The following is a 22,387-nucleotide window of genomic DNA, read 5'->3' as shown; positions in this document are numbered from 1 at the left end:
CTGGAAATTTATCTGCTGAAGTATACTTCAGCATTCAGTAGCACTATGGTCCCCTTGGAGATGCAAGGGGACAAGTGTGGAGTGTTTGTACGTATATAAAGATGTCTGAATATGAACTTTCACTTATAGATAGATACATGTATCTATATATGTATATACACTGAACCAGTGTACATCTCCCAGATTTCATAGACTTACCATATTCAGCTAATTTGAAGAAAAGCATCCTACTTTAGAAGCCAGGAGATCAAGTTTCCACTCTTGGGTAGCATCATCTCTACTGAAATAATTCAGGATGACCTATATTTGGAAACAAAAAATAAAAATAAATTAAAAGTCTTTTTTGATATGCGGATTGCTAGTGTAGAAAACTATTCAGTTTAATACTGGAAAAGAAAACATGGTAACGAGCTTCCTGGGGAAAAAAGAAAACTTTTTCCAAATGAAAACTCCATCTATTTTCTGTAAATAACATGCAGTTATTCCTTGTTTTTCTATTCAGGAACCACAAGGCATCTGCCTCCGCCACCCACAGACACAACAGAGAAACACATTACTCCAAGGAATATCTATTCATGTCAGCACAGTGACCTACTAGAGATAGCATCAGGATTAAAAGTATTATTCTTTTTTATGATTCCCTTCTCACTCAATTCAAACCTTATTAAATCAAGAGGAATGTTAACCATACATTTAAGCATGTGTTACATGAGGTCCTTTTTTCAGAAACGCAGGCATTGCTTATTAACAGTGTCATCTGACTCTCTTAGGTAATGAACACCAGCAGATGACACTGTATTTCACCCGTGGCTATACCGCAATAATTAAATAATATTAAGTAGAAGTACTAGGGATGGAATTACTAGAGAAATCAAGACTCTTAAAAGAATTCCACTGAAGGATGTTTAAACAGACATTCCACAAGGGCAAATAGATAAATTAAGTTTTCCCTTAGCAATCTCTGTGACAACAGGAGAATACTAAATAGAGCACGTAAGGGACATGTTGTAGCAAAATGTTTTGCCTTATTTTTAATTTAAATGTAGTTATATAGATTAAGAGCCTGGAGGCACCAGCCATTGCCAATCAAAGCTTACATAATGAGTGAGTCTTATAGGTATACAGAAATCACCACTGCCCAGAATTGCTCAAGTCATCTGAGAGCGAATTTTTTTCAGCATAGACATGTACAATCTGGCTGTGGGTTATTTTTTTTAAAGTATTTTCAAAACCCATGATTTCTCTTTGGCAAAGAAATCCTTTGAAGCAGTCCAACTACCCTTTGAAGTTAAAATAGAGAAGTAATTTCGTATTCATACACCCATTTTACCTCCCCCTTCCGAAAAAAGAAAGCATATAGCTTACTGAAAAATTTATATAATGCAATAGGTGGACTCATCTCATGACATCAGAAGCATTCAAGCAAATGAAGTGCCATTGAAAGGGAAGTGTACATGACTTTGGGTGTAAATCAAAGACATTGTGAACTGAAATACTGAGGGGGAAATCAACCTTAATTATTTCAGATTAAGAGCTACAATCTGCAAGTCAGAATACTGCTATGTATATAGTAAAGTGTATGAAGCATTAATGGGTTGGTAAATATGTACTTGTTTCGAAGAGCTGTCCTCACTCAGCAGCCTTAGATTTATTAAAACTAGGGGCATGTTTTCTTGCTGAGTCACGACGGCTATTAAAAACTCATGGAAGTGGTACATGCCATACAGTGCATTAGTAGCAGGATTTTAACGATGTTCTTTTCCTCCTTCCATTCCTATAAATGTATTTCTCTCCTTTACAATATTTCCTAAGAGTCTCCTGTGTCAGAGATTTTCCCGTGTACATCTTTCCAGAGCTTCAGAAAAATGAGAATGGCTGATCTTACTTGAAAACTAAAAGCTTTGAGATAGTTCTCTATGGAATGATGAAAGATCCCACAGGTTCAAGAAAACAAACGGTAAATACAGGCTTCTCCTTCCATAAAATACAATTTGTTAAATACAAATGTTTGCTAATGGAAAGTGTTTTACTGCTGCAAATACAAGACTGCTTGAAAGGTGATATGAAGTCAATAACCAAGCAGTAAAAGCAGCAACACACTATATGGAGGCATGGCAAATAAAAGGCATGCTTTGCCATTTTTGTATGCCTTCTGGAAGATTGACATCATTTTTGTTTATCTATCTACAGTGCAGAAAGTCACATATGTATTCATACTCTACTTGACTCTGGCAAGTATCTCTTCTTATTCCACAATCCACCATTTCCTTCTAGACAAAAATCCCATCAAAAGATCAGCTTAAACTTTTTTACCTGAGGTGCCCAGTGGAAGAAACAGTGACCTGATTTTTTTTTTTTTTTTTTTTTATAATTCCTCACTACTTTAATCCCTTTTTATATATACCATAAGTTTAGGAAGAGGGAGATAGTCTTCTTGGGGGAAAAAAAGGAAAAAAGGCAAATAAATCACATAACAGGAATACTCATAAATCTGTATTTAGATTGGAAGCAAAAATAAACTCACCAAAGATGATTTAGTGCCTTCTGTAATGAATGTGAGTATTAGGTCCTTAGATTTTATTAACATTGTGAAAGAACATATTTTATGTTCAAATATTTAAATACCTGTAGAAAGCAAATGCAAAAAATATTGTAAATATTAAGTATTCAATTACTTTGTTATATAAAAATACATTGCAAAATAATTTCTTGCCTGCAGAGCAATACACTACCAAAATCTGAAATTTCTACTTTACCACTGAATCAAGTGAATTTGACGGCTTTATTTGGAGTCCAAATGAAGAAATGCATGCATTTCTCCCGGAAACAGGCAGGAGAGCAGTTGACATTTGGAGTGCTGACCACAGGACAGCTTCAGTGATGAATAATGAATCACTTCACCCGAGGAGCAGAATATAAAGGTACCAACTCCAGCAATGCGCTTCTCAAAGACCTTTCTCAAAAGAAACTTCTCGGCTTTTTTCATGCTGACCAAGCCTCCAACAAAGGCTGCCGCTCCTCATGGAAGCTTTTTCCTGAAACTTATTTTCTGACACCTTACAGCAGCTCCACGTGGCTTTGACACAACCACGCAGTTTTTCAGACAAAACCATAATTTCTGCATTGCCCATGTAGCAGCACCCCAGGACCCAGCGTGCCGGCGTCGGTACAGGCTCCTTCAGCGGAGAGGAGGAGGAAGGTGTAGGAAAGCAAAAGATGATCATTGCCTTCCTCAAAATGCATAGAAACTTAGACATCCTGATGGCTTGCAATAATGCTGAGGAGACAAGAGGTAAAGATTTTTCACATTCACTAAGTGATCAGTTTTGCTCTTTCCTAATGGATGCCAGGATGATGGCAGAAGTTGAAGGTAAAATATAGACAATGCAAGCTGCTGCAGCGAGTGTGTTAAAAATAAAATGAACAAATATAGTCCTAACAAACCTTACAAATGTACTCATTTATCGTCTCCCACGTCCAGACCTCCAGAATTATCAGGACACAAAAAGAGCTTTCTTAGTCTAGATGCACAGTTCTGGCGATTTCGAACAGTTCCAAGGTTAGCTCAACCCAAAAATAATGTTAATGGCAATAAAACTTCGGGTCTTCAAACCACATCGATCCGTGGAGTGAGACAGGAGGATGGGAGAGTTTTCTTGTTGATTTTATATTATTTGCATTGATCACTATCTGCCTATTTACCTTAAATAGCCAGCCACGATGCTACTTTATTTTTCAGAGCTTCAATAGAGAAAATGCTTCCATTCTCTGAATTACAGCCCTGCAATTGGTAGTGTGATTTTGAATGTAGTTACCTCTTGCTTAAATCAAATCAAATACACACCTTAATGGCAAACCAACATTCCTCACGTGAAAACCTGAAAAGACAAAATTCAGTGAGAAACGTTGTGTATTACCTAACCCTGTTGCAAAGGTGTGGATGCCAAAGCATGGCACAAGTACGAGGGTATGACTGGGGGTTTCGCAGCCCTCCCTGGGGAGGCAGGGACAAACCCCACCAGTCCGGCAAGAGGCGGGCAGATTTCTATACCCAGGACTACAGAAAGCTCCTACCATTTCCCCATACCTAAAGTACTTTGTTTTGCATTGAAAAAAACAAGTTACATTTAATTAGTTCTGTTCCTCATAACCCATCTAACAGGGTTTTAGCTGTGGGCTCAAGAGTAAAACATTTTTAAATGTGCAATTTTAACCCAATGGTAAGCTAAAATGTTATAAAACTTAGGAAAGAGTAAAGAACTATCAAGCGTGGAAAAATCAGAAAGATACTTAGTTTCAGGTTTGTGCTTAACTTTGCCAGAGATGAAGAAGCCTTGCCTTTTGCCAAGTTTTTCTAGTTTACTGTTTAAATGAGAAATTACTTGCAGAAAATACTGATTTAAGGCATTTTTCTGTAGACGCCCTAACAATATTCAGGTAAAATGAATACCGAAAACAGACCTTTCAGAGGTGTAACTGCATCCATATTAAGCTGGTGAAGAAAAGACAAACTCTGTATCTACATTTTTTCTCTCTCTGGCTCATCCTCCTTCTCCCTTAACTGTAGGGTCCAGCCAGGGAGGGCATTCTGTAGGCTGCAAAGCAACACAGCATTGCTGTGTGCTAAGGGGTGCACAGTGACAGAAGGTCACTTACTTTTTCATTAGTAAAAAGGTTTTTCCATCAAACAAAACAAAACAAAAAAAAATAGATTAACTATTTAATAATATATCTACTAAGGGGAATTTCCAACTTTGTAATGGGCATTTTTCATACAATGTAATGTATTGAAGACCTTTCCCATCACATCCACACCTCCCTGGGAGTTCTGAGATTTCCTTACATCTTTTTCCCCTATGATGAATTTGTCTAAAACCTGTTCAGCTAGGAAGCACTTGCTTTCTGCAGGATGCTATGATCAGACTGTCTTTAACTAGTCAGACACCCTAACCCCATCAGCCTGATTTTTATTCAAAAGATCCTGCTACCTCTGTCCTCTCTTCCCCGCCACAAAAAAACCGCAGAGCTTTTCCTTAGGAACTATCAAGAATGGTTTGCTACCATTCAGCCTTGCTGTAACTGCAATACAGGTGCTGATAAGATCAACCAGTGAAAGTACCAGCCTTGCCTAAGCAGGGTTTCTTTTTGATACAGCTCCTAAGGGGCAGAAGTGCAGCCTCCAGCAAATAAACAAGGACTTCCCGTCACTTTATACATGGATTTTTTGAATACCACCACAAAACAACCTTTATATAAGCTTTATGCAGCCTGAAAATATCAGGAACACTGTTGCTCGATAACAAATGCAGTTGTGGAAAATTTCCCCTTTATTTAAGCTGCAAAACATGACTTTAGAAGCCTAAAACTAACTCATGCTGAATTTCATAATGAGTGGGGTGTGCAACAGGCAGGCAGCCCCTGTGCTCTGGCAGCTCACAAGCATGTTTACTTAAAATGCTGCCTGAGTACGGACTTTTCATCTGAAATGAACCTTAGGTTTTATGCTCACCTTCCTATTTAATGACATGGGAAACTTAACTGGGATTAATGCATGTTTATACATTTTAATTGTATATTAAAGTGTGTTTTGCAGATACATAAGAAACATCAGTAGCATATTAACTTATATTAGCTTTAACAAAAAAAAAAAACATTGACACATTTGTAATTATTCTGCAATTATATGGAAATTACATTACACACTAATTGGTCTGACAGGTGCCTAATAGCTTCTCTAAATAGGGGGGTGAGAATTTACCCATGGGTATTCTCAACTATTTTGCTTGACCACCTTTTGCCTCTCCTTAAAGCAATGAAAATACGAGGCAGCAATAACAAGTTTCTGTTCTGCTGGATTGTTTTTTTTCCAACACGATCGATGTGCTCCTTCCCCCATGGCTGCCTCTGTGCATCCCCTAGCTCTGTGCTGCTTGCCAGCAGAAGCCTTTCTGCTTCTGGCAGCGCTCCTGAGTCTCCAAAAGTTTTTCCAAGTTTGTTCCTGAAGCATCTGTGCTCAAACTTCAGCAGCTTTTTAGGCAAACGGAGCCTGACAAGGGGACCTGGCCATGCCTAGCACATTCTGCAGCCCTCAGTACAACTGCATGAGCATAGCTAACATTTAATGAAACCTCCTGCACATACTCCAGATACAAATGATCTCAGTCCAAAGACTGATAAACAAAAACCAGTCTTTTTTTTGTGTGTTGTTTGTCTCCATTAATTTGAAGATTCTTCTTACTAGACAACTATGCTGAGAGAAAAAGGAATGGTCTTGTGTTTCTGAGAGGTCCTGGAGAATAATTGATAAGAGTCTTGAAGCTAACTGGCCATAGAAATGATGACACTGGTGGAAAATGCTGTCAATACAGCTGACAAATGTGCATAAAGAATGATCATAGAATCATTCAGGTTGGAAAAGACCTTTAAGATCATCAGGTGCATAATAATTTTACCCTGATGACAGGTTTACCGTAGGATGGTCTGGGACAGGACCGTTTGGTTTCGCATCCCGCCCGCCAGTGCCACGACCTTCCTTGGGCAGGCATCAGGACACACTGCAGGGTTTACTCTTCAGGCTACAGCAAAAACGTTTTGCCTATCTGAAGGCAAAGTGCAGTCAAGTGGGACAAGATGCATGTGGTTTCCGCGCCGTTGGAGAGGGAATCTAAGAAAAAGCTGTTGCAAATTAGTGACAAACTGTACCAGGACACGCACCGGTCACTGTGGGGTTAAGGCTTCTCACTGGTGTTGTTCAGTAAAAACCTTTTCATATTTTCGAATCAAGTCTTCAGTGTTAGACTTATGCTATGATGTTATTACAGGTGTAAGCTAAACAGTAGGTAAGTCCCCTGAACAATCCCTTGTGAATCATACATCTGCAAAAAGCTAGACAAACCCAGAAGAAAGAGCCTTTCCTATAAGTAAAAGCCATCAAGTGACATTTCAGTTAATACCAAGTGCTCTGCCACCCTTCCCAGAGACCCAGTTTCCCAAGTACTCCACCACTACAGCCCTCTACAAATTGAAATTTTATGTACATACTGTAATATAACCCCCATATGTTTAATATAGTCTCATTGTGAAAATGCTTCCCAGACTTGTTTGCAAACACTATAATACTGAAAAACAAATGCCAACTCTTGCATTCAAATGGGAGTATTGCCTGTAAAATTGTGACCTTTGTTTTATATATAGGCATCCACAGCTGTTAACCAGGATTATCTATACATCCCAAGATGTATTTCATCTGAAATGCAAAGCATTTCTTTATTGCACGTATGGTTGACTGGGAATAAAATGAGTTTGTTTCCCTGTGACTGAAAGCTATTTGCATGACTTTCAGATATTTAGAGGTGATTTACAACTCCTGCATTCACATCATGGGTAGATAAACAGGAAAACTGTACCGTGTATGACAATTACTATCCTCAACATCTGTTTTATCCGAAAAATAATTTTATGTAGAAGAAATTCTACCTTAATTATTAGGGCTGACCCAATTTTGTTTTCCTTTAATGCTTGCTTTCAATGGCACAAGACTCGTCTTTTGTATTAGGCATAGCTAGATTCTGTTGATTTATCAGCTGGTCACTTAGGAAGGCACACGCAGAACTGCCTTTGGTGTCTGTTACACATTGCACTTTTCTTAGGGAGAAGTTAAATGTTGACTCATTGTTCTCTTGCAGCAAATAGGAATTTTATGGATAACGTGACCTGTGAAATTCAACTCAATGCATGCCTCCACTGCAATCCGGCAGGGCAACAGCAGCCCAGTGCCATACTGGCATTAATTCTAACGCAGCCAGCTAGAGCAGAAAGGAGCAGGGAAGAAGGCACAGCCGCAGGCTTGAGTGGAGGCTGCAAGCCAGTTGCCCTCAGCAAGCCAGGCGAGGCAGCCCATGCTTTAGCAGCCCCAGGCAAGGCTGCGGTGCGGAGACCTCCCAGGCAGCAGGGACAGGGAGCCGAGCACGGTGGCAGTGCCAGGGCAGCAGTGCAGTGCCTCGCTCACCCGTGACACAGGTTCCTTACGCAGAAGCACTGCTCAGCATCAGTGTGTGAGAGGGAAATCTTTGCTGCAAAATGGTCAACATACAGCCAGAATTCTTGTAGTAAAGATGCTTGACCTCTAGTTATTAACTTCTTAACTTCAGGGGGGGTGTTGGGTTAAGAGGATGTGCAAGGTAACGGGAAAAAAAGTCCTTGGATCCCTGGCCCTCCCTGCCTGCCTTGAAGCATTTTTTGTGTTTGAAAATAATTCATGCTTGCTTCAACACTCATATAATTATATCCACCCATGATTAATTACAGTACTTTAAAAATGAACTTGAGTGATGCTTCCGATGACACAAAACCTTTTTCTTTACAGAAAATGTCTACAGTGGGCAAAGACTGGGACAGTATTCCACTAACTTATGCAACTGAGGTGCCTGAAAACAAAAATATACTATGTTCTTTATTTTAAACATATCCAAAATAAGTAACTTTGACCACTTCTCATCCTTTACTATCTGGAAAAATATCTTGCTCTGCTCTTCTGCCTGGCAGTACTCTTACCATATCAGTCTTAATACTACATGAACGTAACTGCAATACATTGCACTTGCACTGAGTTCAGAACATTTTGTTTCCAATTTCCTCCGCACAGCTTTGTTTATGCTTTGGGTATTAGTATTCAGTAGTTGAACATTCTTGCCAAGCTTACTCCAGGGATGTCTAATGGCTCTGGAGCCTAGTCTTTGCTCCTAACACATAAATAGATAAGCTCTGCAAAGCAGTCATTTGTAGCTAGCCTTCGTCTCAACGTTAACTAAAGATGTAACTCAAAACTTTGCTTCGAGCTCAGCCCTCCCACACACCCAAGGAGGGTAAGGTTATTTAAAACACAGCTAACAAACACTCCTGACATCGCAGCACTACAGCCCCAGACATTATCCCATCTTTCCCAGTGGCTCGTACAGCCAATGTTCATGTCCTGGACACTGCCATGGGAGCCAACCTGCCAGAATTAAACACATGTCCAAGCGACTGCAGTGACGGCAGCACACAAACTCCCTAAGCGAATGCCGTAAGCTTGTGAGGAGGAACTAAAGTACAAGCGCTGTCTGCTCCTGGAGTAGCAAAGCGCTGGTGATGCAGCACGATGGGAGCTCCCGCTGCCCCAGGATGCTCGTCACTGCGGGGCAGTGCCATCGCATGGCAGGGCTGACTGCGCTCCTGCCAGACGAGCTCCAGAAGTACTTTATGCCAACGGCAAGCCTGGGTCGGGCAATAGCCAAACCTCCTTTCTCAGGGCTCACTGCAGTCATCTTTACTCAGATATTTAGGTTGAACTCTGATATCTTCCACTGCTAGTGGTGTTTCCTACCACCTTCTGTTGAATGCTCTATGAAGCTAGCAAATCCAGGGAAGTACCAAGCTTTTCAAATGAACCAAACCTGCTTCCTCCCTCCCTCCTTTTCCTCCTGCTTTTCATTGTCCCACAGCGACTCCCCAGATCTTAAGTCAGCTTCAGCGACTTCAGAAGATCTGTTTTACTACTTCATCTATAATTTTGCATTTTTATCAGCAGTTTCACCACCCCTGTTCAAGCTGGTTTTCTCATTTTTTGTAGCGTTTCTACCATCATCTGCTGAGCAGACAATCTGAGGCAAACACCCTGTCATTCACTGAGTGGCATTGGGAAAATCAAGAGTACGAAAGTTATGAGAAGGTGGGAGGGAGGGGAAAAAAGAAACTTGTTAATATCATTGTCCCAGATTGTACCACCCTCTAACTCAGAAATTTAGCAGCAGTTGGAAATTCAGCCTCTCATACACATCAAGCCATCCATTCAGTATTCTGAAAGGCAACAATATATGTCCAAAAAAGAGGGTGAAGCATGGAAATGGAAATGAGATCTGCTTGAAATGTTGATTATTTCTGGAGTACTTTTGAAATTTTTCCATATGCCTCTCATATACAACACTATGCAATTAATTAAAGCAAACAGAGTGCATTAAAAGTAAAAAGCACCATATGCACGCTTACATTTCAATACACATGAGAAATTATTTCTATACAAGAAAAAGCCCTGAAAGCTCCCATTTCATTCACGCTTTGAATTTGCGAACATTGATGAAAGCTCTTCAGGCATTGACCAACACTCAAATTGCTTTTTATAGTCTCCCTTGTATGTATTTTAATACACAGAATTAAGATTTGTAGCTTAACGCAGAGAAGTACCTCAGGAACAGAGTTTGTGAAATTACCATTTTTTAGTTCAATCACATTGCAGTGAGCTATCAGAGAAAATAAACATTGAAGTGCTACAGGTTTTCTCAGGTGGCAGATATTGCTTTATTACTGGACTCATAGTTCCTAATTCCCTGTTAAAACTAAAATAACTGCTGAAGGTAATGCTTTTGGAACTGGAGGAGGCTGAAGTACAGCACTCCCCTGCTGTTTGTGACCCATAGATACACGTGGTCTCCCTGCCCATGGCTGGGGGGTTGGAACTAGATGATCTTGAAGGTCCCTTCCAACCCAAACCATTCTCATAGAACCTTATTCTATAGTCTGTCCAGCTTTGTCACCAAAGCATCTTCAAACCTGTGAAGCACTTACCAGCCTATGACTGATGTCTGTCACTTTCTACCAATCACACATATTTATTAGGCAATTATCTCTTTTTCATTACAATATCATCCCTCTCTCAGAAGATCAGCAAGCTTTTGTGAAGTCAGAAGCTTGGTGTATTTAACATGGAGTTACTAACTTTCACTTGAGTGGAAACTGTGGAGCAACCTTCCACCCCAGTCAAAGCCAGTATTGCACCCCCTGCAACGCAGAGTTCTCATAGCAACACCCGTGCTTTCAAAAACCCATATTGATCAAAGCCCACACAGTAACATCCAGCTATGGCATGATATCTTGATATCACACAGTACAGATAGTGTCGCTCCAACATGGCTCCTACAGTTCCAGTGCAGAATTCAAATGTTTTTTTTATAAATATGGGCTATATATCTATCAGATTATACTGAATGGACCATATTACATCACAAGCGTTACAACTGATAACCAACTTAGAAATGTTGTCCATGGAAGTATAGGAGTACTGATACATACAGTGAGTATAGTCATTAGAAGGCAGTGAAAAATAACTGACTACTCCTGCACTTACAAAGAAATAAAGGCAAGAAAGATGACTTTGGAAGTAGGAAAATCAGATGTAACTCAAAAATCAATAGAAAGGCCAAGATTTAAATTAGAAAGACTGTGACACTAATGAAAGATAATATTGCCTTCAGCTCTCAACAGGGAGAATGGAAGCTCTAGGATGCCGGTAATCAGATTCACAAGATGAAAATCTAAACCTTCCATGTGAATGTAACAGCGATCACAATTACTCTGAAAACTAAATTCATGTCAGAGGCAAAATAAATCAAAAGCATTAATGAGAAAATTAGAGGATTCGAAGGAATTAGCTGTAAGGCATTCAAATTTCTCTTTTTTGTTAAGAGCAGCAGTCTTGTAGGAATGTCAAAGAGTAAATAACATAGTGAAGTATAATTGCAATAAAGCTCATTCAATGCTACATTACAGTACATCTAGTCTGACTACCATAAATCTCCTCCTGTGCTTCCCAGTAGTTACTTAATGAAAAACAAGCCAGAAGTTGTGTGCTGTTATTGGATGTGTTCCTATAGCACCTAGGAACCTGAGAGCCACTGTGGTAACTTCTGTTCAAACATGACAGACAGTTTCGGCATTGAAACAGGAATGTTCTTCATCAGTCTCATAGCAGCCACTAAAACTGCAAGTTTTTTGCTTCCTATGATGAAAAAATCTTAAAATATTCATGCTTTAGCAAAATTCTCTTCTTAAAGACATACGTAACTATGGAAGCTGACCCTCAGTTGTTCAGACACAACTGACATTTTCAGGGAAGAGACTTGGTAATTGAGACCAAACAAATAAAAGTATACATGTAAATAGAAGCGTAATTTCACACAAAAGCTGTCTATAAACAGTTTCTGGCAAACCTAAAGTCTTTCTGGATGGTATCCTTTCCTTGAAAACAGCCATTAGCTGATACCTCAGAACTGTGAGAACAAGAAACATGTGCAACGTTATTTTGCCTGGGTGTACTTTTTTATTTTTGCATTTTAATGGTTACCCCTTTTTCTGAACCCATTTCTAGTTTTTCCACTGCGCAATGGTTGCAGTTCCCCCAATTTAAGCATGAAAGGCATGAGAAAGTACTGCATTTTATTGTTAAACTTTACCCTCTTCTATCTTACTGCTCTGTTAAATTACTCCATTTTATGCACACAATATCTGGCGCGTTACACGTCAAATCAGGCATTAGCACAGCACATTACACCTCTGTATACAACAGCAGGAACAAGAGAAGTGTTTATACTTTACTGAGCTAGCAAGCAATCCATTACTTGAATTTTTTCCTGTACAGTTTGTCAAGTTTCTCAAATTAAGTTTTACATAAGATGTTCAATTTTTTCACAGCAAACCAAGCAACCCGCCTGAAACATGGCTTTAATTAAAGTACTCCAGAATCTCATCTCTGTGTATGCAGTGTTCTTTTAACAAAACAAAACAAAAATAAATGGGAGGGACTGGACACTAGATCTGAGACAATGGTGATCTGCTGAGGGGAAAGGTGAAGTCCCCGCAATCACCCACAAGAAATAAAGAAGTCTAAAGCAAGCTACATCCAAACTAATTTTTTTTTTTTAATGGGTTCACTCTTCGTGTCTCAGATGAATTAAAAAACTGCTACAAGCTTTGCACTTGGCATACAGCAGTTGCCTTTGCCTTCCTGAACTGCACAAGGCAAAGGTCCTCACAGGAACAACTTGGATCATGACAGCAAAATGTCTAAGAAAAAGATAATATAGAATTAACCCACTCCTAACTAAGCTGCTGGACATCTACCTCAGGCTCTGAAAGCCCCAGATGTCACAGACAGATATCCCTTAAAGTCCACAGATTGCACACAGGCATGTCAGCGACTATAAAATAGCTGCATACACAATTGCTTGGATGCACTGTTTGTATAAACCAGTTAAAATACATGGCAAACTATTAAAAATGATTAGGCGAAGTTGCACAGCAACCTTAGAGGGGATGCGAATGCTACACCAATCTCCCACCAGCTGGAATGTGCTTTGGAGATGCTCAGCTCAGCCTGGAATACACCTTTTCAGAAGCTTAAAACAGTTCATGTACGTGAAGACTATCCACAGATCCAGGGCAAAATGTGTAACTAATTTCATATAAGAAAGAGACAAAAGGATTTCATCTAAACATTGGAGTTTTGGCCCCAACGCTATTTAAATATCTAAACTTTAATTAACTGTAGGTTGAACAACATATGCGTGAGGTACTGAGAAGTACAAGTATGAACAAGACAAGAGTTTTGGTGAAGAGAAAGTCCTTCGGCAAATGAATGACAGGACCAGAACAGAAAAACAGAATTCCCAGCTCTTCACTTTCTATTGCTGAAAACAGCAAAGGGTCTGGACAGTTCTCAAGTCTTAAAACGCAGCCATTTAAAAGATTTATCTGAGCAGTACTCCATAATTCAAAACTGGAGAGTGTTAAGGGAAAATCTACAAAAACATATTAAAGGACTAGAAAGCAGAACCACAGAGAAAGATCTGCAAAGGTCAGACTACTTAGTTTATCAAAGAGGAGGTAAAAGGGGAACTTTGATCACAGTTTAAGAACCTAAAAGGATAATGAAAATGTGCTATAGCAAGCGCTTCAATCTAGAGATGAACGTATATCAATTTCCAGAGGTTACAAGTGGAAAAATGCCAGAATCACACAGGAAAAAAGAAACTCTTGAAGTAATGGTGTGAATAATTAACGACTCAAGAAAATTACCAGAGGTTCTCATGGATGCCCTATTGCCAGAGGTCCTTAGCACAATACTGGGTGTTTCTCCGCAAGAAACGTTCCAGTTCAACCTGAGTTACTGGACATGAATCAGCTGAGAGAAATCCCACAGCCTATGCTGTGCACTGCTCAAACTACAGGGATCTCAGCTCTGATGGACCCCAACACAAGACACCAACAAAAATTTGTATTAATGTTTTTTTCATATACTACTAGAAAGTACACAGAAACACTCCAGGTACAGAGTTATTTCCATTAAAAACCTCGTTACGGCTAACAGTGCAAAGAGCAAGCAAGCAGGCAAACTCTCTTACCGCTACTCCTTTCTGAACAGATTCGGAGAGGAGCATCTGGTGACAAATTTCTGTGCCTCCAAATCCATCTCTGCTCTTTCCAGAAGGTCAGGGACCGGATCTCATCCAACTTAAGCAACAAAGATAATTACCACGTTCAGAAACACGCCAGTTGCCAAAGCGTGCTCCTTTTCCACCACCTGCTTCCTTGTCTTCTCCACCTCCCAAAAACACCTCTACTGCACAAGCGACAGGCTGGCTGAGATCTGACAAGGTTTGCTAAGTAACTGTCCCAGTGGTGGCTGCACAATTGGCCAGCACCGGCACCATCCAACTCAAATTGCATTACACTTAATTGATTCATTAAGGTAATCACTACTGTCATATCATCTGCTCATTACAAACAACAACAAATTATTCAAAATATGTTTTCCCTTCTGAGCAACTGTATCAAATATATTAATCAGAAGTTGGTTGGCTGTTTCAGTCGCTCATTATCTGCATGCCATTTATATAATAAAAAGAAAATGAACAAGCAACTTGCCATCAGTCGGCTATTTCATTTTTCCCCAATGAGTTCTAAAATTTGTAAATTAAACCAGCAGTGGTGCTCCTGATTTATATGAGAAGGTTACGACCAAAAATATATTTCATCTATAGGCAAATCTGTTTTATATCCAACAACTTGTCAGTTTTAACAAACTCTGCCAAAGGCTATTATTGATGGTAGAAGGCAAAACAGGTATGGAGAAGCCAAGATTTTCACATTATGCACAAGAAAAATCACACCGGCCATAACAAAATTGTTATCTAAGAGCGAAAAATGTTTATATATGAACTTGATTGAAATTCAAAGAGTACCCTTTGCCCAAAGAATCACTTTATATACCACATCTTATCAGGTAGGTGCAAAATTAGCACATAAGCGATTTATATACATTTCTCTATACTGTACCCTGAATTTGGTGTACTCTATTAGCACAGCAGATGATTAAGGTCTGCAGACTACATAACAAAGCAATGAAGTGGTGCTGTAGTAGTTTAAATCAGAGCAGCTGTGAATAACTCCCATTATGTCAGCTATGTGTTTCTGGCAGCTGATGTACCATCAGCCAGGTCTCCAATTGCATGTCAGCCTTCTCATTTAAAACCCCCACAAGAGATCCAGCTAGACACCCACAGAAAGGTCTTAGCTGACAGTGATTGCCTCTATTCTGAAGACTAGCAAATTAAAATAATCTTGCAAGTGACTATTCCCTCTAAAGAGGAAACATTAATTCTTTACAGAATTAAGTCAATGCATTATTTATTTCTTGCTATAGTACTATTTGTGTTTTCTCAAAATGGGATTCAGGGCAGGGGATGCTCCTAAAAGCCCGCCAGGATACATAATTTGCTGCAGGTGTTCATTGTTTTATATGGCTCATTTTACACCATCCTTTAATTAGTCATCACAAGTTACCTTCAGTGCAAAAGGTGATAGTCTGGTTCCTCGGGAAGCACCAGAATACAAATTCTCAATTATCTTTGGCCTTGCAGGTGACGGAACCAGCTGCGATAGCCAGCAGAGACTGTTGTATCACCTTGGGTAGACCAGTGTGCATGGTCCTCTGGGTTGCCGAGGCTCTCCTGGACCTGTCAAGGATCAAGACGGTGACTATCCAGCAGCCTCATGCCATTTGCAAGCCTGGCTGTCCTTCAAGGGCTGTACCTGTAGACCAGAAGAAAAGGTCTGCACCAGACAGCAGGACAGCCCAGGGCTTGCATGCTCCGATCAGCTGTGGGGCTGGCAGGGGGGCACACTGCCCATCGACACCAAGCAAGCAAAATACAGCACATGATCTGCATGCCTGACCATGCAGGTAAAGCTGCACTTTTGTGCTTTAAATGATGTTAAGTTTCCATTTCCCCAATTTTTGAGGCAATCTATAGAGTGACAGCGTTTGAGTGAGGGAGAGAAAAGTCAAGAGGGTGAGCATGGAAGTGTTTGCAATAAAGAGGAATGAAATGAAGGATAAAGGAGGCGGCCTGATGTGATAGATTGGCTGTCCTATCAGTGGTGATAGTTTTTCTACAAATCATCAGAACTCCTGCCTTGAAGATGGATCGTCCAATTCATCTTTGCGGAAGCACCACCGAGATGCTGGGGGGAGAGAAGAGGTGGCCGGGAGTAGCCGGACACAGGGCCAGGAGCCAGGATGGGAAGCAACAGTTTTGCCCTGTTGACACCCATGAAGTTTGTGAAACAGTACTGGCAAATTGTTGTTTCCTGTTACCATATTATCACCCTCTTGCATCTAATAAACTAGTTATTCGAGGGAAATTACAGCAAGAAGCAGGGCCATGCCAGCAGACAGTAACACTGCTAAATGTACAGTGGCGCTGCTATTCGTGCTGGCTGGGAGCAGCAGCCGAAAGTGTTGAAAACAGACTGGCCTGTCACTCAGCTAGTCCTATCCACAGCAATACTGCATTGCCTTTTAAGATATTTTCCTGTTTTTCAGGGTTATCCGTGAAGCAACAGCTCTGAACTCTATCATCTCCGTGCCTGACATATTGTTTATAAAGATCCTGAAAGCTTCATCCCTTTGTATTGAATGCTTCCTTGGAGAAAGAAACACCCAAATTACATGAGCTGAAATTCATGCAATTATTATAAATGAAAATAACAAGCCATAAATAATATTCTAACACTGTTCATATTGTTCAAAAGAAGAGAACAGCAAAGTAGCAAAGCTTTGTTTAAACTATCTTTTTCCAATACAATCCAAAGAAATCTTACACTACCACCATGATACTACAAGACAACATTAAACAAAATACAGGTTAAATTGTACTGTGAAGTACCTAGACAAAGGGTATTTTTTACAAATAGATGTGCAAACAACACTCTTTGGGGATACAAACACGTAAGGAGGAGGAGGCATTTTGCACTCAGTAACATGATGTCATGAATCACAACACCATAGGAGCTGTCTTAATTGTCACAACGTTTTAAATTGTTTGACTGTGTGTTTGACTCATTAAATCGCTTAACACATATATAGGTACGTACGTACACTGTGTATGGAACATCAATACCACATAGCTGAGAGGCAAGTTTAGGCCAGCGCTTGTTTTCAGCACTAGCCAATTAGGGAAGTAAAATAGGACATAGCAAGTGTGTCCAGAATCTTCCCTAGGAAACTCTTCAGCCTCCTAAGTTTCACAGTGTAAGAACAAGGAGTGGTTCCTTAATGGTCACATACCTCTGTACTCTTTGCCCTTTAAAAAAACGCAACCCTTTGGTGCAAGCCGTCTTGGGAGAGCAATAAATTAATGGAGAAAAGCACCTGAAGTTGCAATGACAGATCTGAAGTTTCCCCTTCTTACGCAGGATCAGAAATTAAGCAGCAGGTTCACAGTCACCATGGCCCTTTCTTGAAAAGAGAAGGAAAAAAAGAAGTCTAATGCTGCTTTAGGAATTTGAGCTTAAACGATTTTACTTTAGGAAAACATTTGAAACCTTGAGTTAAATAGTGAGAATTATGCAGGTTCTGAAGAGAAGAGATTTGCCGGAAGCCTTTGAAATAAGGGAGAATTAGACAATATAATTTATTTAGACTTTCAAGCCTCTTTAACAGAGCATTAAGAGAAAGCACCATAAAAACAATTTTTCAGAGTGGAAAATGAAGCTATACTGTGGTCAGAATCCAGTTAAGACAAAAAAATGAGTAGGAGTGAACAGCTGATATTCAGCAAAGATATTCAGAGATGTTTTCCAGAATAAGTACTTGCATGTAATACACAATTAGGTTGGAAAAACAGATAAATGCATGTCTGAGCAGAAGCAATATATCTATTTTCCTTGTCAAACTGACACATCATACACAAACTTTCCCTGCTCATATGTGATCAGGAAAGTCTTTCACTTTTTTGACCACTGAAAGAGAGGAGAAAGCATACTTCTGCAAAGTTTTCCTCTTCTATATTAGCATGGAAGACCAAAAAAAACCCCAACAAACTACCAGTCACCCATGTGACCGCGGGCAGATAATACACCCCGGCACATTTTCATCTGTTCATTCCGAGCCTAAGCTGAAAGGCACATCGGAGCCGTCCAGAGGAAAACAGCACGGATGTGTTATGGGAAAATATGCTACGCTGCTTCTGGGAAGAACATGCAGTACAACTTGAGGGTACAATCTATGACAAAGACATTAAAAAAGCACCTAATAAGCATTATTACTTTGTTCTTTAATTCTTTATGGTTACAATTATTCTGGTCTCTCCCTTGAGAATTATCTCCAAGGTAATGTGCACTGGCTGGCTTTCTTGTTTCAAAAGTAAGATAAACTTCCAGAATCACCATCTCTTGATCTTCAAGCATAAAGTCCAAAAGAAAACCGATAGCCTATAAGAAATTACTGTCAACTGATTCATGAAATAGCTGGAACTACAAGATCTACTGCCCCCACAGAGGCAGAGCTAAGAGTTGAAGGCAGACTGCTGTATTCTTCAAACCGTGGGCACATGCGTGCCAGGGCAGTATTCAAAAGAAGAAGGGAAAAATTCAAGCGTACCTGACTAGAAGGCAAGAGATTCAGAGACACATTTTGCCTCCAAGTTAGAAAGTGAATGCGAAAGAGCGATGGGTGAAAACAGACCTGGAAGTCTTCAGAAAAAGAAGCATTTTAGTGATTCTGCTTAGTTTGAGACATTTCACTGTAACACATTGGGGATGGTGTTAAACCAGAATATATTCTCACCTCCTGGCTAACTGTGTTGGTCAAAAGAGGTAATCTCAAAGCCTCCTTACCATGCCGCACCGAGATGACTTCAGGTCACTGCCTCCCCCGTCTACCTGACTTACATCAGCCTATTCTTTGGCTCTTTGTTCAGGTTCTTGATTAACTAAAGCCTAATACTTCAGCAGAAAAGCCATCAGCAGTGGGACGGCTCATTCCAATTGTCTGGCCATTTCTTGCTGAGTCTGCAATGCCCAACCTCAGGGTGAAGAAACCTACTACAGAACAACTTTTCAGTGGCCAGGTCAAAACGTGGTTATACCAAGCCCAAAACAGAACATGTCCTTCTCATCCAGAAATATCATATCATCCGCAAACTACTTTTTCAATTTAAATATCTTTTCCTTCATCCTCGTCCTGCCCTGTTCCAAGTGCCTCCTTGCCTACATGCCTTGAACCAGGCATGCTGGAGTCTTCATGGAAAACATCCCAGACTTTCAGCTTTAAGTTTCTTCTGAATTACAGTTCTCAACATTTTTAGAGAACAAAATATTTTGCATATAAGCATGCAGAAGTTATCGTCATCTTGTCTGCTGGCAACAACCATATTATTATAAAACCATTTGCACAAATCAAACCTTTGCCACTAGAGGACTCTCCTGAAGCCATCGCTTCAATGTCACCAGGCATCCGCTTCACTCTTCTTCATCTCCCTTTCGTTTCCCAACTGCAATATGGTCTGTTTAAGTTACCTTTTGCCTCTTTCATTTGTTATAAGACTGTTTATAAATAGATAGATATACATACATATAAACACACACACAGATACATACATGTTATTTATGTAATTTCCCTATGGCTGTGCATGGCTGTATTTCTTGTTTTCTGTTGATTTTTTCTCTCTTTTCCACCTTCTGTGCTTTCACTTTTCCTTAGCTCTGCTTTCTTGTACTGCACTTGCATCCCATCCATATTCTGTCTCAGTTTCTTTCAAAAATATTCTCCTCTCACAGCTACAAGCAAAAAAAAGCAAGGCGGCAAGTGCAAAAAGAGACTGCGTGTTGCAGAAGCTGGAAGGGTGACTGCGTAAGAGGCATCCCTATTGCAGCAGAAAACAGTTCGCTACAGCTCTGTCCGTTTGCTATTTCACATGTTGCGGAACAGGCGAGCGTTTTCAAAAAATTATAAAAATAATCCAAGTATTCATGTTGTTTAGTAAAATGTTGCACAGAGGTTTCTCAATAGTCACCAAGATGTCAGTCCTGCTAAAAGCCATCTTCACAGCATCAGAACAAGAGACTAATTTGCTGTAATAGCGCCTTTTGGTTGTGATAAATAAACCAGGTTTAAAGTATATGTTCAACCTCCAGGAAAACACTGAAGTTGGCTGAAATAACATCAGCAACACAGGAGGCAATCTGCGCTTGGAGTCAGCACTGGGCAAAGGGCCATCGCACACTTCTGTTTCCCCATGTCTTTTTCTCGCTGGAGAGAACTTTTTAGCCACCAGTGTTTATTAAGCTATTATATTAAGAACAGCTTTTATCAGGAGAGCTCTTGACTGACATTTGAGCCAGTTCCAACTAAAACTTGTGTGCCATTTCAGTTGGAGAAAAAATTACTTTCAAAATAGTAAGCTTTTTTATCAAGGTAAACCTCACAACATGCTAGTAAGAAAAAAGAATTTTTAAAGAAGAGAGCAAGTCTAATAATTCATACCTGACACTACCAGCCTGGGCAGGTTCATGGCATTCTCTGCACCACTTGCTCCTCCTCCTACCTTTCTCCTCAAACTTTCGAGTAGGTAACCAGGGAAAATTCTGCTCTTAGAAGGTTTTTAGATATAATTTGATAGAAGCAACCTGGGAGACATCTGACATGTGTTAGTTTTCTCAAATTTCAAAGAGAAGCAGCACCGTGTTACCAGTCCTGTCGAGTGAATCAATGACATGTTCAATTCTGAGAAAGGTGCTTGTCCTGTAAGTCATAACTCATCAGGTAAAATGCTCCTTTAGGATCAAAATGAAATCTAGACCTGGAGGGCACATTTGAAACCTCTCTTCAATCGGGCAAAGATTACCTCTGCAGAACTATTCTGTGAAACAAGAAATTAGTGTATTATCTTGCTCTGCTGTGGGACAATACTTCAAAATAATAGCAAGCTCCTGAATGGGTCATCTTTTCTGTGTGAACACTGACATTTTCTCCTGTTACAGACTCACGACCACAACGCAGCTACACTCCACTCAGTCATATGAAAATTTGGGAAGTGTCATAGGGACTGACTTTCAGGAGTATGACGCTCCCACATATGTCATCGCTTTTGTAATTGTGGGAAAATGAAATAAAACAAAATACATGCCATACAGACACCTCAGACCTCATATTGCAACATTTCACTTGTTCAGTTTTGCAGCTGCTGCATTTTCCGATTTATTTGTGTCTCTCTGAGACCCGCCCTTTACAGCAGGCACTGCTCGAAGAAACCCTTATCAGGAATCACTGGGGTGTGTGCACACATGCACGTGTTTGTGTGCACGAGTACATCTTAAAGCCCCAGGTTTCATCTAGACCAGGTTTTTCTTTACATGTATTTTTTGAAAAATCCTAATGTCCCAGAACTTGTTAGGCACAGTCATGAAAACTCTTTCGGTCCTTCCTCAGCATTTCTTCCCATGTATCTCATCAGAGGTTCTGTTTTGAGTTTTGAGCATGCTCAAGTTTTGGCACCTAAGCAACAGCTACATGGAAAAACTCTCCCAGCAAGCTGATGCTTCTGTGGGACATGTTGTCTTCTATGGGACGTGTTGTCATCCTCTTTCTCCCCCTCCTCTCCACCAGAGCTACCACCTGACCTAAGTCCACCTTGCAGATACTTCCAGACCAGCCATGCCTTGCAGGGTTTGTAGAAACCAACACACTCATCTAACCTTAACTTCACAAAATTCCCATGGATAACTTCTGATTTCAAAAGACTGAAAAGAAACTAGAACAAAAATGATGCTGCTCTGAGAATTAAGATACAAGCACTGAGGTTTTTTTCCTCTGCCACATATCCCTTCTGCAGGCCTTTAACAAACCACCTTGGCTGTCTGTTTCTCCTTCCACTGCCACCTTTGGTGTAAAGTGATGGTGCTTGTGGGTAAGCCCAGGTGCAGGACCATGTAGACTGGGCAGGAAGACATCCATCCATGCTCACAGGGGAAAACAGATCACAGACCCCAAAGAAAAATGGCAAATCTAATGACCGACTGCTATTAAGCAAACAGCATGCCAAAAGCATTAGGAAAGCAAAATCTCACAGCATCACCCCCAAACATTTCCCCAAAGGTGAAAGGAACGACCACCATAGTGAGAACTGCTGTGTAAAGCAATGACAAGCTCTCTTCCGAAGAGACTCATTAATCCCCATCTACTGAACTGTGACAGTGTCAAGCTCTGCAGCGGGAAGATGGTCAGCAAGGAGAC

General features: G+C 40.3%; 1 long non-coding RNA gene across 4 annotated transcripts in view; it reads right to left on the bottom strand.

Moving 5' to 3' along the window:
* The window catches only part of LOC121093881, a 51,704-nt gene that overhangs the window by 23,901 nt on the left and 5,416 nt on the right, over positions 1 to 22,387 (bottom strand). For 3 of the 4 annotated variants that reach the window (XR_005829684.1, XR_005829685.1, XR_005829682.1), the window contains exons 4-6: positions 3,845 to 3,878; positions 2,525 to 2,625; positions 199 to 300 (exon numbers count right to left, since the gene is read on the bottom strand). This is a non-coding gene — a long non-coding RNA (uncharacterized LOC121093881). The remainder of the gene's footprint in view (positions 1 to 198; positions 301 to 2,524; positions 2,626 to 3,844; positions 3,879 to 22,387) is intronic. The other variant, XR_005829683.1, reaches the window with a different exon arrangement.

Source organism: Falco naumanni, chromosome 9 (assembly GCF_017639655.2).
Source record: "Falco naumanni isolate bFalNau1 chromosome 9, bFalNau1.pat, whole genome shotgun sequence".
NCBI lineage: Eukaryota > Metazoa > Chordata > Aves > Falconiformes > Falconidae > Falco > Falco naumanni.
The sequence above is the reverse complement of the archived record's forward strand: the minus strand, read 5'-3'. Positions and strand labels throughout refer to the sequence as shown.